The sequence below is a fragment of the Grammomys surdaster genome, unplaced genomic scaffold (genome assembly GCF_004785775.1).
Source record: "Grammomys surdaster isolate TR1022 unplaced genomic scaffold, NIH_TR_1.0 226, whole genome shotgun sequence".
NCBI lineage: Eukaryota > Metazoa > Chordata > Mammalia > Rodentia > Muridae > Grammomys > Grammomys surdaster.
Window position 1 is genome coordinate 1,338,580 of NW_021604671.1, and position 17,928 is coordinate 1,356,507.

General features: G+C 42.2%; 1 pseudogene; it reads right to left on the bottom strand.

The window, feature by feature from the left end:
* Positions 1–806: 806 nt before the first annotated feature.
* Positions 807–1,296, bottom strand: LOC114626059 (annotated as a pseudogene).
* Positions 1,297–17,928: the final 16,632 nt, after the last annotated feature.

Genomic DNA, 17,928 nt, shown 5'->3' on the forward strand with positions numbered 1-17,928 from the left:
ATCTGGTGAGAAGTCAGGTGTAATTCTGATAGGTTTGCCTTTGTATGTTACTTGGCTTTTTTCTCTTACTGCTTTTAAAATTCTTTCTTTGTTTTGTGCGTTTTGTGTTTTGATTATTATGTGACCCGAGGTATTTCTTTTCTGATCTAGTCTATTTGGCCTTCTGTAGGCTTCTTGTATGATTATGGGATTATGGTTATTCTCATTCCTTAGGTTAGAGAAGTTTTCTTCTATAATTTTGTTGAAGATATTTATTGGCCCTTTAAGTTGGGAATCTTCACTCTCTTCTATACCTATTATCCTTAGGTTTGGTCTTCTCATTGTGTCCTGGATTTCCTGGATGTTTTGTGTTAAGAACTTTTTGCATTTTGCGTTTTCTTTGACAGTTGTGTCAATATTTTCTATGGTATCTTCTGCACCTGAGATTCTTTCTTCTATCTCTTGTATTCTGTTGCTGATGCTTATGTCTATGACTCCTGATTTCTTTCTTAGATTTTCTTTTTTCTTTTTTTTTTTTTTTACACAGGTAAAATACTCCTTTATCACATACAGAACACACTGAAATACAGCATCCCCTCTGAACATAGAACAGCAGGCCCTGGCTTTCTGTAAGCTCCCAACAGAACATAGACCATGGCCTCGAAAAAGTTCCTCCTCCTCCAGGTGGTGGTGGTGCACACCTTTAATCCCAGCACTTGGGAGGCAGAGGCAGGTAGATCTCTGAGTTCAAGGCCAACCTGGTCTACAGAGAGAGTTCTGGAACAGCTAAGGCTGAGAGACACTCTCTTTCAAAAAACTAAAACAAAAAGACAGTTCCTTCTCTAGAAGGAAAAAGGGGGCCCGGGGGAGAGACAGAGACAGTGTACATGTAAAACCCGATTCCATAGGACTTAGCATCATTTGAAACTATACATCCCTTGCCTTACAGCCGGGGTTTGGTTTCTTTGGTCCAGTAGACCTAGTTCTGGGGGTATGCACCACTCAGTCCACCTCCATCTTCTTACTCTGCAGAGAATCGATGAAGGCTTGCCATTCCGTTGGGTAAAAGCGTTTATAGACATTGATCTTATTCCGAATCTGTTTTGGGGTGTCTTGATAGTAATTCTTCTCATCCCGGGCCATGGCCTTATAGTCCTCCCCGTGATTCTCCACCATGTACTGAACATAGTCGATGAGGTCCCGAGACAAGGTATTTTCTTTCTTCTCTGGGAGGCTGGCTTCTGCCTCCAGGTCATTTACCACATAGGGCTTCCGTACAAGATCCTTGGGTCTCTCCTCCATGTCCACCTCCATGGCCTTCACTGTGAGGGGCGCGCGCATGTAGTCTCGCCGGCGAAACCATACACACACACGAACACACACACACACACTAGAATCCTTCCGTAGAAACACGTTTATTCCCATAAACCAAAATGGTGGTAGAAAACGAGAAGGCGTGGGAAAGCACTGCCTATATACCCCAGAGCCGGGTATTCACCCCCTGATTGGCTGCTTACTCGTAGCGCGCCAAACGCCGTGGGATGGGCTTAGCTTTGGCGGGCTTACCATGGCACATGCGCAGTTTACTTGGTACTAGGAAGAATTACGGGCGACAGCGCCACCTAGCGATGGCGGACTTTGTCAGCTCTCGTGGCGGCTCCCAACAACTGCCCCTTTTTGTTTAAATATAGAGGGTGGCAGAGGTCCCTGGGAAGGTTTCGTAACTCCCAATTTTGGGGGGTCTCACGGCGGGTCTGAGTCTCTTTAGAGGGCGGTGCTCAAACTCTTACCCGTCACGGGGTCAGCCTCCCCACCCGAGGCTGCCCTGTCTTAGGTGGCCGAGCCTTATCCGTCCACTCCGTTATTGACTTACCAGACCTTCTATCCATGGAACGAACACCTTAGTGGGCAGGGACTGTGTACAGAAATGTTTGAGGCTTTACAGGGTGTCTTTACCAGAAGCCCTAGGGTGCAGCGGCTGAGGAATCTGTCTACTGGCTATTTCCTTTTAGATTTGTCAAACAGACACTGGCCAATGTCCCGTGTCTAGGCTGACTGACATTTCTTCACAGCCAGCACCAAAGAATGGTGAGCGCTCTGGCTAGGCTACGAGGGTCACGCACCCACACCTGGCATTCTCTGAATGTGCGCTCCAGGTTGTGGCCACTCGTAATGCCTGTCACCGGGTAATATCACCATTCGTGGTATACCTCTGGCATATGAGATCAGCTTATTCCCGTCGTTGGGATCAATTGACAGCCGGCCTGGAGACAAAAGGATGGAGTTATCTAACTGACTGCCCTTAGCCTGTCTAGCATGGTACCAGTTATGACTCAAACCTAAGGCCTGATCAAGCAAATTCCATCTTGGGGGAATAAGCGATCAAAGAACCAACAGTTTAAAACCGTCTCCCTTACCCTACCAGGTGCAATGGAAACACAAGTCCTCTGGGTGCAAGGGCTAAGGGGAACAGAAAGAGATGCAAACACCCATCCCTGTGCAATGGAGTCATCTCCTAGGGGTGCAAGGGCTGTTTGTCTCAAAACTCAGGTACCACAGCTATACAGACAAGAATCAGCCAGGCCGAGACTCCTCACTGACCCAGTGTATTGGGCAAATCTCTGGGGTGCAACGCTGATGGCCTAACATTTAGCACCACCACTCGCAAGGGGAGGACTGCTCATTTTCGAAGCAGTGAAAGCTACACTGCAGGGAAAGCCCCTAGTACTTTGGTCACAAACGCCTGGCCAATAATAGCCTTGCCAAAATTCTATTGAGCTATGAGTTCGCAAACCAATCAAAGGATGAATACTAAACCACAACTTAGGGTAAACTAAACAGGCTTACTCCCACTTACTTAAAAAAAAAGGAAGGGGGGAAAAGGAAAAGAAAGGAAGAAAGCTGAAGAATTCTGGGAGGACAGTCCCTCAGTCAGGAACAGATCCACGTGCGTCGAGTTGATGTTCACCACAGCTGCTCTCAATTTTCTGAGTGTCTCACTGAAGTTTTCTGAGCAGTTTCCTGTAAGATACTGAAACAATTTTCTGGACAGATTAGTTACACGAGTAAAGTTTTTATACTGTACACTGGTGATGTAAAGTGTACCCAGTTTTCTCTCACATCTCAATTGGGCTAGTTGAAAGAGGATATCTAATCTCTCTCTCACTAAATCAAGGCGTTGATTAAGGATGATTAGCCCGCCTTTTAGTAGGGTACTGGCGGAGGTTTGAAGGTTAACAGTCTCTGCCACCGTGGCTGACAATTGGGGGTAGTGCCCACCTGAACAGAAGTTGACATAGCAATCTCAGTGGCAGTGGCGATAACGGCACTAATTAATATCGTCGTCACTATGGCTGCAGTTATACCAAATCTCCTTTTTGTCTAAATAATGACAAAGTGGAATGAGTCTCCACGGGGATGGGAACCCATCGCGTGACTCTGGCAACCATAGTGCAAGTGAATCTTTAGAATTCCAACACTGGGACATCCAGCAGGTTTTATTGGTACAATTCTTAAAGGTGGAATTTGATAAAATAAACAAAAATACTAGGAACCTGTATCCCTTGGATCAGTACAAGGGCTATCATCAGAGCCTGGAGGGTCTGTCTGGGTGTCACCTTCCAGTATCGCGAGTCGCCTCGTCAGCCGCTCTGGTAGCCAAAACGGATTGTCTTCTTCCTGTGGAAACACACAGACCGCTCCCCTGGCTCTTAATAAAACAATATCTGGGCCCTTCCATTGTCCGGTCAAAATATCCTTCCATTTCACCATCTCTTTCGGCCTCTCAGGCTCTAAACAGTGACGGTCAGCAGCTGAGTGGCCCTGACTGTCCAGGTTAAGAATATTGAGGGTAAAGAGTGCTATAGAAACGGTGACTCGTGGCACTGAGGGTAGGGTCTCCTCGACTCCTCCCTTTTGTTTTATTAGATAAGACTTAAGAGTGTGATGAGCCCGTTCTATGATGCCTTGTCCTTGAGGGTTATAAGGGAGGCCTGTCAGATGGGTTACCTCCATTTGGCGACAAAACTGTCTAAACTTTTGAGAAGTGTACGATGGCCCATTGTCCGTCTTAAGAATTCTAGGCTTCCCCCAGGCACTCCATGCCTCAAGGCAGTGTTGAATAACATGTGCTGCCTTTTCTCCGGTCAACGGAGAAGCAAATATAATTCCAGAATAAGTGTCAATGGAAACATGTAAATATCGTAATTTGCCAAAGGTTGGGATGTGAGTAACATCCATTTGCCAAATCTGTAGTGGCCGAATTCCTCGTGGATTAATTCCTACATGAGGCACTGGTAAAAATTGACAGCAATTCTGACATTGAGTAACTATATCTCTAGCTTCCTTTCTAGTTATCTCAAACCGACGACGTAGCGTCTCTGCTGTCACATGAAAGTTTTTATGAAAATTCTTGGCCAAATCTAATTTGGAAGATAAGGCGATAGCAACCAATTTTGTGGCTCGATCCGCTAGGTCATTCCCATGAGACATTGGGCCTGGTAGACCTGAGTGAGCCCTGATATGTGTAATAAAAACTGGGAATCTCCTATTAACTAAGGCGAATCGAATCTTTTGAAAAACTTTTACGAGTCTACTAGATGGTCTAATTAGCCCTGCCACTTCTAAGGCTTTAACTGCATTTACTACATAAAAGGAATCTGAAACAATATTTAAAGGGCCTGGAAAGGTTTCAAGAACCTCCAGAACTACCAAACATTCCACAACTTGAGGTGAGGTCTCATGATATTGTTTGGCAGTGACCTTATTATCAATTACATAAGCACCCACACCTGTCTTTGACCCATCTGTGTAAACAACCACTCCATCCGGGAGCGGCTTTTGAGATAAGACCTGTGGAAATACAATCGCTTGAGTTAAGGCAAACTGTAAAATGGGATGTTTAGGGTAGTGATTGTCTATTTGGCCATTAAAGGAGGTGACCAACACGGCCCAAACATCAGAGGTAGCAGTTAATATTTGAACTTGATGTGCAGTATAAGGCACTATTAAAACTTTAGGCTCCCTTCCAAAATGAGTGACAGCTGCTTTTAATCCCCGTAAGGCAAGCTGAGCAACCGCATCTGGATACCACTCAATAACCTTTGCAGGAGAGGCATTAGGATGAATCCATAATAAGGGTCCATCTTGCCATAATACGGCAGTTGGTAAATGTCTGGTTTTAAAGACACACAGATTAAAAGTTTTGGTCTCATCAATGCGTTTTAGCTGAGCTTCCTGCAAGGCATCCTCCACCAATCGCAGGGCATGGTTTGCAGCCGGTGTTAACGCTCTTGGTGAGGAAATATGGGAATCTCCTTCCAGAATGTCAAACAAAGGTTTTAATTCAGCAGAGGGAATTTTCAAAAATGGTCTTAACCAATTTATATCACCTAATAACTTTTGAAAATCATTTAAGGTATGTAAATGATCTCTGCGAATTTCTAATTTTTGAGGAACTATTTTCTCAGGGTAAATAACTGTCCCTAAAAAGGAACCAATTTCTGAAATTTGAACCTTCTCTGTGGCAATATGCAGACCCCACTGTCTTAATGTAGCAATTAATAAAGGATATGAGTTCTGCAAAATGGTCAACTCTTTATGGCATATTAAAATATCGTCCATAAAATGAATCAAGAGTAGAGAAGGAAATTGTTTCTTAACAGGTTCAAGGGCCATTTGTACATACAGCTGACACATAGTAGGACTATTTGCCATGCCTTGAGGCAAAACTGTCCACTGATATCTTTTATCTGGCTCAAGGTGATTAACAGCAGGTAAGGTGAACGCAAATCTTTGCCTATCTAGCGGGTGTAGGGGAATGGAGAAAAAGCAATCCCTAATGTCTATAATTATTATCCTCCACTGCTTAGGTAAAGCAGAGAGCAGAGGCAGGCCTCGTTGCACTGAGCCAAACAGCTGCATCTGTTTATTAATGGCCCTTAGATCATGGAGAAGTCTCCATTTTCCTGATTTCTTTTTTATAACAAAGATAGGGGTATTCCAAGGAGAAGTAGAAGGTTCTAAATGACCAAGCTGTGCCTGTTCCTCAATCAGCCTTGTAGCAGCTTCCAATTTTTCAGAGGATAGGGGCCACTGAGGAACCCACACGGCTTCCTCTGTAAGCCAGGGTATGGGCAAGGAGCCCTCAGTGGCAACTAGGGAAAACCCAGACCTTGTCTCCCTGTATTACTCTCCTGTAAGATTGGGTTTAACCTTCCTTGTTCTTTTCTGCCAAGGCCTTTTCCTTCCTTATATCCCATTCTTTTCATAATATTAATAGCTTGTTGAGAGTACTCATTAGTTAGTGTCAATCCCAGGTCTTGTAAAATGTCTCTTCCCCAGAGGTTAACGGGGAGAGGAAGCACATAAGGTATAAAGCTTCCTGTCTGACCCTCTGGCGTCTTCCAAGTCAAGGAGCGTGAACTGACGGTGGGGTTGGCCTCATATCCCAACCCTTGTAAGGAATGGGATGACTGTGTAACAGGCCACGTTTTTGGCCACCAGTTAGAGGAAATAATACTTTTATCAGCTCCTGTGTCTAAAATTCCTGTAAAGCTCTTCCCTTCTATTGTTAATTGTAAAGTGGGTCTGGTTTTGAGATCCACTACTAAATGAGCAAAGTCAGTTCCTGAAGAACCGAACCTATTGGCACCTCTTGGCGCCCCGGTGGATGGAAAACAATTATGTAAACTTGGAAGGATAACCAATTGAGCAATCCTATCTCCAGGGGAGATAGAAAATATGCCTTGTGGGCAGGAACAGAGAACTTGAATTTCTCCTGTATAATCTTGGTCTATGACACCAGGATGAACCACAAGCCCCTTCAGGGTAAGAGAGGAGCGGCCTATAATGAGGCCAACGCTTCCCTCAGGCAGGGGACCTTTAAAATCAACCGGGATAGGTTGCACACCCTCATGTGGCATTAATAAGAATTGGGAGATAGAGCGGAGGTCCAACCCTGCGGACCCTCTAGTGGCTCTGTAGTTAGAGATCTCCCCCGGTTGTAGGCTTGTGTCCCATATTTTTTCGGGCCCTGAGACGTTGGGCCCGGATATTCGTTTTTTGAAATATTTTCATCTCTTTCTATAGGGGAGGGATCATGTTGAATAATCCTTCCCTGAATGTCCTTAACCGAGCGACATTCATTGGCCCAATGATATCCCTTCCTGCATTTAGTACATAACCCAGGGGTTTTCTTTTGTATAGGAGTACGACATTCTCGTTTCAAATGACCCTGTTTACCACAATTATAACATACTTTACGGCCGCCAGGACCTGAGCGGCTCTGGCCCTGCAGGATAGCTGCTGCCAGGCCGGCGTTAGTCAGTGGGCCTCCAAGACCTCGGCAGACCTTTATCCAATCTGTCAGCCCTTTGTTTCTCCTAGGGGCAATAGCTGCCTTACATTCTGGTGAGGCATTTTCATATACTAATTGCTCGATCAATGGCTTGACTTGCTCTGGGTCTCCGAAAATTTTGCCTGCTGCTTCTGTCATTCTAGCAACAAATTCTGAGAAGGACTCCTGGGGGGCTTGTAATATTTTTGTTAAATTTCCTCCAGCCTCACCCCTTTTTGAGAGTGCCTTCCATGCCTTAATTGCGGCGGCGGAAATCTGGCCATATGCTCCCCAATCATAGTTAGTCTGGTCAACAACATACTGTCCTTGCCCTGTTAATAATTCGAAAGTCCACTGTCTCTGGTTGCCCTCTGCATTAGCGTTGGCCTTTGCCTGTGCTTGAGAAGCGTCGTGCCACAAGGCCTTCCATTCCATATACTGTCCCATATTAGGGAGGGCAGCTTTTACTGTGTTCTGCCAATCATTCGGAGTCATTGCCATAGTGGCAAATCTCTCAAGCTGCATAATTGTAAAATTAGCATCAACTCCATATTTGTTAACCGATTCAGCAAATTCTTTGATAGAAGCATACTCTACAGGCGCGTGGACACGGCCTCCTCCCGCGTCCTCAAACACTGGAAAAGCTTGTAACATTTTTCTTTTGTCTTCCTCTGAAAGGAAGGAGCTTGAGCCACGTCCGTCCACATGAGGCGGAGGTGCGCCGGGAACATTAGGTTGGGAGGGCGCTACAGGCCGAGAGGCCGTCCGGCTTCTATCTCTCGTTTTCCCCTGCTTTAGATTTTGCGGCGGTAACTGTTTACCTATTTCTTCATCTGAGTCCTCTGAGGAAGTTATCCCCTCCGACTCAGAGGCATCACGCCCCAGCACTTCCTTTACCGGATAAAGAGATCTTTTCCTGAGGCTTCCTATCCTCCCGTCTCTCCCAAGAGCGTACTTTCTCTCATCTCTCACTTCCTTAGACTGTGTGTCTTTGGAAAGGCCTTTTTCCTTAAATATACTTTTTCTTCCTTTTTCTTTCTGAATTCCTAAGCGCTTCTGTCCTGTCTCTGTCCCTGACATGCTGATTTGTACTATTCTCCGAACCCTCACGAAAACCAGGAATAAAAAAAGTGATCCTGCTAGCACCAAGGCGAAAACCTCTAACGTTCCTGCCAACTGGGGAGGGAAGTGAATCAAATCAAATCGAAACATATCTTTCAGAGAACGTTACCCCGTCCTACGGTTCTGGATTCTCTCCACGCGTGGATGGCGAGTGGGGGTCTTCTGAATACGGTGCCGGCGATGGTAAATTCTCCCGGGTTTCGGCACCAAATGTGCGGGGCGCGCGCATGTAGTCTCGCCGGCGAAACCATACACACACACGAACACACACACACACACACTAGAATCCTTCCGTAGAAACACGTTTATTCCCATAAACCAAAATGGTGGTAGAAAACGAGAAGGCGTGGGAAAGCACTGCCTATATACCCCAGAGCGGGGTATTCACCCCCTGATTGGCTGCTTACTCGTAGCGCGCCAAACGCCGTGGGATGGGCTTAGCTTTGGCGGGCTTACCATGGCACATGCGCAGTTTACTTGGTACTAGGAAGAATTACGGGCGACAGCGCCACCTAGCGATGGCGGACTTTGTCAGCTCTCGTGGCGGCTCCCAACACTTCACCTTCTTCTTACGGAGTGGAACCGCCTTGTTGGGGTCCATGGCCAACCCCATCTCCGCCAGGTTCTGCCGCACGGATTTGGTGTGGTCCCAGGCATGTCGGATGTGGGAGCACTCGATCCGTGGCGCTGCCTTCCGACGAGCATTCCGGTTCAGACGCTTTCGGTTGACGTTGTAACCGAACTTCTGCCTCCGAGTCTTTCCCTTAGCCTTGGGCATCTCGCAAACTTCTGCACCAGCAACTCAAACCCCGAATCACGCTCTCAGAGCCGCGTGTTAATAGTCTCCATACCCCAGTGCACTTTTCTTAGATTTTCTATCTTCAGGGTAGTCTCCCTTTGTGATTTCTTTATTGTTTCTACTTCCATTTTTATGTCCTGGATGGTTTTGTTCAATTCTTTCACCTGTTTTTTTGTTTTCTTGTAATTCTTTAAGGGATTTTTTTGTGTTTCCTCTTTAAGGGCTTCTACCTGTTTACCTGTGTTCTCAAAATTTTGAGAGTGTTGTTTATGTCCTTCTTAAAGTCCTCTATCATCATCATTAGAAGTGATTTTAGATCTGGTTCTTGCTTTCCTGGTGATATGGGGAGTTCAGAACTTTCTATTATGGGAGAACTAGGTTCTGATGATGGCAAGAGCCTTGGGTGCTTGTGTTCTTGCACTTGCTGTTCACCATCTGGATCTCCTTTGTGCTATCCTGTTTTTCCTATTATCTAGGTTGTGTCAGAACTGTTTGTGCTGGGTTTTGCTGCTGGGGTTAGAGCTGAGGCTCAAGATTGCTTGGTGCTCAGGTAGAGACCGAAAGGAACCCATGCTCTGGAGCAGGAGTGAATTCCTGGGTCCCAGTGGATCCCAGTTACTCCTTGTTTGGGGCAGGTGTTCCAGCCTCCTTGCCTAGGATACTGCTTGGGTTAGAGCTCCTGGGATCCCTGCTTCCTTTGGGTTCAGTGAGGTTGGATGCAGAGCTGTCTCCCGAAATCTGCTGAGCCCCGGGGCCCAGACCGGAAGGAAATCGTGCTCCAGTCCAGGAGTGAATTCCTGGGCCCCAGTTACTCCCTGTTTGGTGCAAGTGTTGCAGCCTCCTTGCTTAGGATACTGCTCAGGTTAGTGCTCTTGGGAGCCCTGTTTCCTCTGGGTTCTGTGAGATTGAGTGTAGAGCTGACTCCCGGGATCTGCTGAGTGCTCAGGCCCAGACTGGAAGGAACCCATGCTCAGGGCCAGGAGTGAATTCCTCGGTCCCAGTGGGTCCCAGTTACTTCCTGTTTGTGGTAAGTGTTGCTACCTCCTTGCCTAAGGTACTGCCCTACTGCTTGGGTTAGAGCTCTTGGGAGCCCCGCTTTCTCTGGGTTCTATGAAATTGGATGCAGAGCTGACTCCCGGGATCTGCTGAGCGCTTTGGCCCAGATCTGAAGGAATCAGCGCTCCGGGCCAGGAGTGAATTCCTGGGTCCCAGTGGGTCCCAGTTACTCCCTGTTTGGGGTGGATGTTGCTGTCTCCTTACCTGAGAAGCTGCCCTTGTTAAAGCTCCTGAAAGGCCCTCTTCCTCTGGGTTTTGTGAGGTTGAGTACAGAGCTGCTGCCTGAAATCTGCCTAAAATTAATTCTTATTGCTCAACAGAGACTCTAAAAGCCAGAAGGGCCTGCATAGATGTTTTAGTAATTCTAAGAGACCACAAATGCCAGTCCAGATTACTATACCCAGCAAAACTTTAAGTCACGAAAAATGCAGAAAACAAGATGCTCCAGGATAAAACTAGATTTGAGCAATATCTATTTACAAATATAGCCATAGAGAAGGTACTAAAAGGAAAACTCAAATCTAAAGAGATCAACTACATGTGAAAAATAAATAATCCCTTACAACAAAATCAACATAAGGGAAGCACACAAGAACAATAAAATTACAAGAATCATTGATCATCAATCATTCATATCATATGGTCTCAATTTCCCAAATAAAAGAAACAGACTAAGAGAATAGAAGCAGAAACAGCATCCATCCTTCTGCTACATCTAAGAAATGCAACTTCATTCAAGGATAAACTGATATTTTATATAAAGTGTTGGAAAAAGATATTCCAAGCAAATAGACCTAAGAGGCAAGCTGGTGTAGCCACTTTAATATCTGATGAAATGGATTTCAAACCAAAAGTAATCAATAGAGACAGGGAAGGAAATTATATACTCATAAAAGAAAAACTCCACTAGAAAGACATTTCATTTGTTTAGCACCCATACATGTGAAAAGAAATAAACACTACTACAGGTAAATCACATATTAACTCTCAGATACTGATAGTGAGAATATCCAAACAAAAACTAAACAGAGAAATGGGTGGAGCTAATTGAAATTTTGAACCAAATGGACCTAACAAATATTTACAGAACATTTTATTCAAATGTAGAACTTAACTTCTTCTCAGCACCTAATGGAACTTTCTGCAGAGTTGAACACAAAGCAAGCCCCAACAGAAAAAAAAAAAAATAGAATAGCACCCTGCATTCTACCTGACCACCATAGGTGGATATCAACAACAATGAAGACAGAACATTTACTAACTCTTGGACATGGAACAACTCTCTTAAAGAAATATGGGTCAAAACAGAAATTAAGAAAGAAATTAAAGACTTTCTAGAATTGAATTGAAATGAATACAATACATACTCAACACAATGAAGGATATTCTAAGCTCAAGTTTATAGCACTGGAAAAAAATTACACCTAAAAGGAGACAGCAAAGAATAATCAAAATTAGGGCTGAAATCAATTAAATTGAAACAAAATAACAATACAAAGAATTAGTGAAATGCAGAGTTAGTTCTTTGAGAAAAATCAAAATGACTGGCAAACTTTATTGAAATTACCTAAAGAAATAAAGAGGAGGACATAAAAACAGATATAGGAGATCTAGAGATTCAGGATGACATATTAAAATATGTACTTCACAAAATTGGAAAATCTAAAAGAAATGGATAATTTTCGCAATACATACAGCCTACCAAAGTTAAGTCAAGATCAGATAAACAATTTAAACAGAACTATAACCCCCAGTGAAATGGAAGCAGTCATCAAAAGTATTCCCTCCCTAAAAGACAAACAAACAAACAAACAAACCAACAAACAAAAATTCCAGGGCCAGTTGGTTTTAGCACAAAATTCTACCAGAATTCCAACAAGTGTTAATGCTGATACTTCTCATATCATTCCACAAAGTAGAAGCAGAAGCAACACTTCCCCATTCATTTTATGAAGTCATAGTCACCCTGATACTCAAAATGACACAAAGACTAAACAAAAGAAAGAAAATTACAGATCAACTTCCTTCATGAAAATAGTTGAGAAAATTCTCAGTAAAATAATTGTGAACCACATTAAAAGCAAATAAAAAATATCCACCATAATCAAGTAGAATTCATCTTAGAGAAGCAGGAATGATTGAACATACATAAATCCATCAATAAAATCTACTATATAAACAGCCATGTGATCATTTTATTAGATGTAGAAAAGGCCTTTGACAAAATCTAACACCCTTCATGATTAAAGTCTTGGAGAGATCAGGGATACAAGGGACATACCTTACATATATACCTAAACATAACAAATGCAGTTTATAGCTTGCCTATAGCTAACATCAACTTAAATGTAGAGAAACTCAAAGCAATTCCACTAAAATCAAGAATAAGACAAGGTGGCACATTCTTTCCATACTTATTCAATAGAGTACTTGAAGCCTTAGCTATAACAATATGAAAACTGAAATAGGCTATGAACATAGTGCAGCATGTACCCCTGTGGTATGATGAGTCATCTTTTAAGGATATGCCAAAAAGTGGTGTGGCTCAGTCTTCAGGTACACCTATTTCCAATTTTCTGAGGAACCTTCAGATTGATTTCCAGAATGTTGTACCAGTTTGCAATCCCACCAGCAGGGAAGGAGAGTTCTTTCTTCACATTCTCACCAACATGTGCTGTTACCTTAGTTTTTAATCTTAGCCATTGTGATTGGTGTAAGGTGGAATCTCAGGGTCATTTTGATTTGCATTTCCCTGAAGACTAAGGACTTTGAATATTTCTTTAAGTGCTTCTCGGCCATTTGAGTTTCCTCTGCTCTGAATTCTCTGTTTAGATTTTTACCCCATATTAATTGGGTTGTTTGGTTTTTGGAGGTTAGCTTCCTGAGTTCTTTATATATTTTGGATATTAGCCCTCTATCAGATGAGGGGTTAGTGAAGTTTTTTGTCTCCGATTTGTAGGTTGCTGATTTATCCTATTGACTATGTCCTTTGTCTTACAGAATCTTTTCAATTTCATGAGGTCCCATTTATCAATTGTTGACCTTAGAGCCTGAGCAATTGGAGTTCTCTATAGAAAATTTCCCTCTGTGCCCATGAGTTTGAGGCTCTTTCTCACTTTCTCTTCTATTAGATTCAGTGTATCTGGTTTTATGTTGAAGGTTCTTGATCCACTTGGACTTGAGTTTTGTTCAAGGTGACAAATATGGATCTATTTTTACTTCCTTATATACAGACTGCCAGTTAGACCATCACCATTTATTGAAGATCCTTTCTTTTTTTTCCATTGTATCTTGTTGGCTTCTTTGTCAAACATCAAGTGTCCATAAGTATGTGGTTTTATCCCTAGGTCTTCAAGTCTATTCCATTGATCTACCTGTCTGTCTTTGTACCAACACCATACAGTTCTTATCACTATTGCTCTGTAGTATAGCTTGAGGTGACAGATGGCTAGTCTCTCAGAAGTTCTTTTATTGTTAAAAATTTTCACTATCCTGGGTTTTTTGTTTTTCCATATAAAATTGAGAAATGCTTTTTCCATGTCTTTGAATAACTGTGTTGGAATTTTGATGGGGATTGTGTTGAATCTGTAGATTGCTTTTGGTAGGATGGCCATTTTTACTATGTTAACTCTGCCAATCCATGAACATGAGAGATCTCTCCATTTTCTAAGGTCTTCTGCAATTTCATTCTTGAGAGACTTGAAATTCTTGTCATATAGATCTTTCACTTGTTTGATCAGAGTTATCCCAATGTATATTATATTATTTATGACTACTGTGAAAGGTGTTGTTTCCTTATTTTCTTTCTCAACTTGTTTATCATTTGTATAAAGGAAGGCTACTGATTTGTTTGAGTTAATTTTATATCTGCCGCTTTGATGAAGTTGTTTATGAGCTGTAGAAGTTCTCTGGTAGACTTTTTGGAGTTGCTTATGTATACTATCATATCACCTGCAAATAGTGATACCTTGACTTCTTTGCCAGTTTGTATCCCCTTGATCTCCTTTTGTTGTTCTCTAGCTAGAACTTCAAGTATCCTTTCTTTGTCCCTGATTTTAGTGAGATTGCTTCACGTATTTCTCCATTTAATTTGACATTGGATGTTATTTGTGATAGCCAGTAGCTGGAAACAATCCAGATGTCCCACAACAGAAGAATGGATACCAAAACTTGGTTCATTTACATAATAGAATACTATTCAGCTATTAAGAACAAAGACATCATAAGTTTTGCAGGCAACTGGATGGAAGTACAAAGTATCATCCTGAGTGAGGTAACTCAGGCCCAAAAAGACATGTATGGTATGAATTCACTAATAAGTGGATATTAGCCAAAAAATACAGAACACACAGGATACAATACACGGAACTCAAGAAGGTTAACAAGCTGAAGAGCCCAAATGAGGATGCTTCAATCCCACTTGGGAGGGAGAAGAAAGCAATCACAAGAGAGGAGGGAGAGACCGTGGAGGGAAAGGGGACAGTGGGGAAAAGGGAGAAATGATCCGGTATTCGGTGGGGGAAAAGGACTGAAACCTCAAGGGCCAGCAGAAAGAATGGAAACAGGCAATGTTGGGAGACAGAAGGTGGGGTGGACCCTCTAGAGTGTACCAGAGACATGGGAGTTGAGAGACTCTCAGAACTCAAAGGGAGGGATCTTAGATGAAATGCCCAACAGTAGGGAGAGGGAACTTATTGAGTCCAACCCCAGTAGAAAGACAGGGCATCAAGTGGAGGGATAGAGTTGTCATCCCACAACCAAAAACTCTGACCCACAATTGTTCCTGTCTAAAAAAAAAAAAAAAAAAAATTGCAAGGACAAAAATGGAGAATAGTCTGAGGGAAAGGAGGTCCAGTGACAGGCCCAACTTGGGATTCATCTCAAGGGAAGGCTTCAAGGCCTGACACTATTACTGATGCTATGGTGTGCTTACAGTCAGGAGCCTAGCATGACTGCCCTCCAAAAGACCCAACAAGCAGCTGGCTGAGAGATACAGATACTTAAATACAACCAATGGACAGAAACCTGGGCCCCCTGTGGTTGAACTATGGAAAGGCTGCAAGAAGTTAGAAATAGGGTGACCTCATAGGATGACCATAAGTCTCAACTAGCCTGGATCCCAGAGATTTCTCACATACTGATCCACCTACCAGGCTGTATACACTAACTGCTATGAGGCTTGCTAAGTCCTCTGGAACAAGCAGAACTTCCCTGAGCAGCCTTCGGACCCAGGAGGATGTACATTCTCCCCTCACTTTTCTGCCCACCTTTATTAGATCTATAGCTCTTGAACCATACACACCTGGAGATCCAGAACCATACAGTCTCAGGATATCCATGAGAGACCTGCTTCATCAGGACAATGGAGGTTAACCCACTCCCAACACCTTCTACATCAGGAGCAACCTAGGACCAAAGCCATCCAGATGACTAAAGGCCCTTGAAAGAACACAGTCAACAAAAGCCAGGGGAGTTTAACACCAGAGCACAACTACCCTAAGACATCAAGCCCTGGATACCCTAACACAATCAAAGCATAAGAAAATGACCCTAAACCCAATATTATAAAGATGATAGAGGCCTTTAACGAGGAAATTGATAAATCTCTTAAAGAATTAAAGAAAAACATATTCAAACGAGAAAAAAATAAATTATTTCTTTCAAGAGGAAACAAATAAAACTCTTAAAATATACAAGAAAATACAATTAAACATGTAAAGGAAATAGATAAAAGTGTTCAAGACCTGAAAGCAGAAATAGAAGCAATAAAGAAAACACAAACTGAGGGAATCCTGGAGATATAAACCTAGGAAAGAGAACAGGAACAACAGACCCAAGCATCACCAGCAGAATAAAGGGGATGGAAAAAAGAATCTCAGGTGCAAAAGATACAATAGAAGAAAATGATATGTCAGTCAAAGAAAATGTTTAAATCTAAAAAATTCCTGACATAAAACATTCAGGAAATCTAGGATACCATGAAAAAAACCCAACATAATAAGAGAAATAGAAGGTGAAGAGTCTGAGCTCCAAGGACCAGAAAATATTTTTAAAAATATTATAGAAGAAAACTTTCCCAAACTAAAGAAAGAGATTCCTGTAAACATACAAGAAGCTTACGGAATACCCATTAGAGTGAACCAGAAAAGGAAATCCCCCTGCTAACCCCTAAAAAAATAGAAGCAGTCACTAAAACTCTCCCAACCAAAAAAAAAAAAAAAAAGACCAGGGACAGATGGTTTTACTGCAGAATTTTTCCAGACTTTTCAAAAAGCTAATGCCAACGCTCCTCAAACTTTTCCACAAAACAGAAACAGAAGGAACACAGCCAAACTCATTCTATGAAGCCACAGTCTCTGTGGTACCTAAATCACACAAAGACTCAGGAAAGAAAGAACATCAGACTAATTTCTCCTATGACCATTGATACAAAAATACTCAATAAAATACTCACAAACTGGATCTTAGAACACATCAAAACCATCATCTACCGTGATCAAGTAGGCTTCATCCCAGAGATGCAGGGATGATTCAATATACAAAAATCCATCAATGTAATCCACTATATAAAAAAAACTGAAAGAAAAAAATCACATGGTCATCTTATTACATGCTGAAAAAACTTTGACAAAATCCAACACCCATTCACATTAAAAGTATTAGAGAGATCAGGGATACAGTGCACATACTGAAATATAATCAAAGAAATATACAGTATTATCTCAAGATGACATGATACTATACATAAGCAACCAATTCTACCAGAGAATTTTTATAGCTGATAATCAGCTTCAACAAAGTTGCTGGATATAAAATTAACTCAAATCACTAGTCCTCCTGTATATAAATGATAAACTGGATGATAAAGAAATTAGAGAAACAATACACTTTACAACAGCCATGAACAATATAAAATGTCTTGGTGTAACTAACCAAGCAAGTGAAAGATCTTTATTACAAGAACTTCAAGTTCCTGAAGAAAGTAATTGAAGAAGATATCAGAAGATGGAAAGATCTCCCATGTTGATGGATAGGTAGTATTAACGTAGAGAAGATGGCCATTTTACCAAAAGCAATCTAGAGAGTCAATGTAGTCTCCGTTAAAATTCCACAGTAATTTTTATAGACCTTGAAAGAGCAATTCCAACTTCATATGGAAAAACAAAAAACAAAAAACAGAAAAACAAAAAACAAAAAAACAACCAGGATAGCCAAAACAATCCTGAACAACAAAGGGACTTTGGGAGGAATCACCATCCCTGACCTCAAGCTGTACTACAGAGCAATAGTGATAAAAACTGCATGGTACTGGTACAGAAACACACATTTTGATCAATGGAATTGAATAAAAGAAACAGAAATAAACCCACACACCTATAGATGCTTGATTTTTGATAAGGAAGCTGAAACAATACAATGGAAACAAAAAGTATCTTCATCATATGATGCTAGTCTAACTGGATGTTTATCTGTAGAAGAACGAAAATAGATTCATATTTATCACCCTACAAGAAACTCAAGCCCAAGTTGATCAAGGACCTCAATGTAAATCTGGATACACTAAATCTCACAGAAGAGAAAATGGGAAATAGGCTTGAATGCATTGGTAGAGAAGACAATTTCCTGAACGGAACAC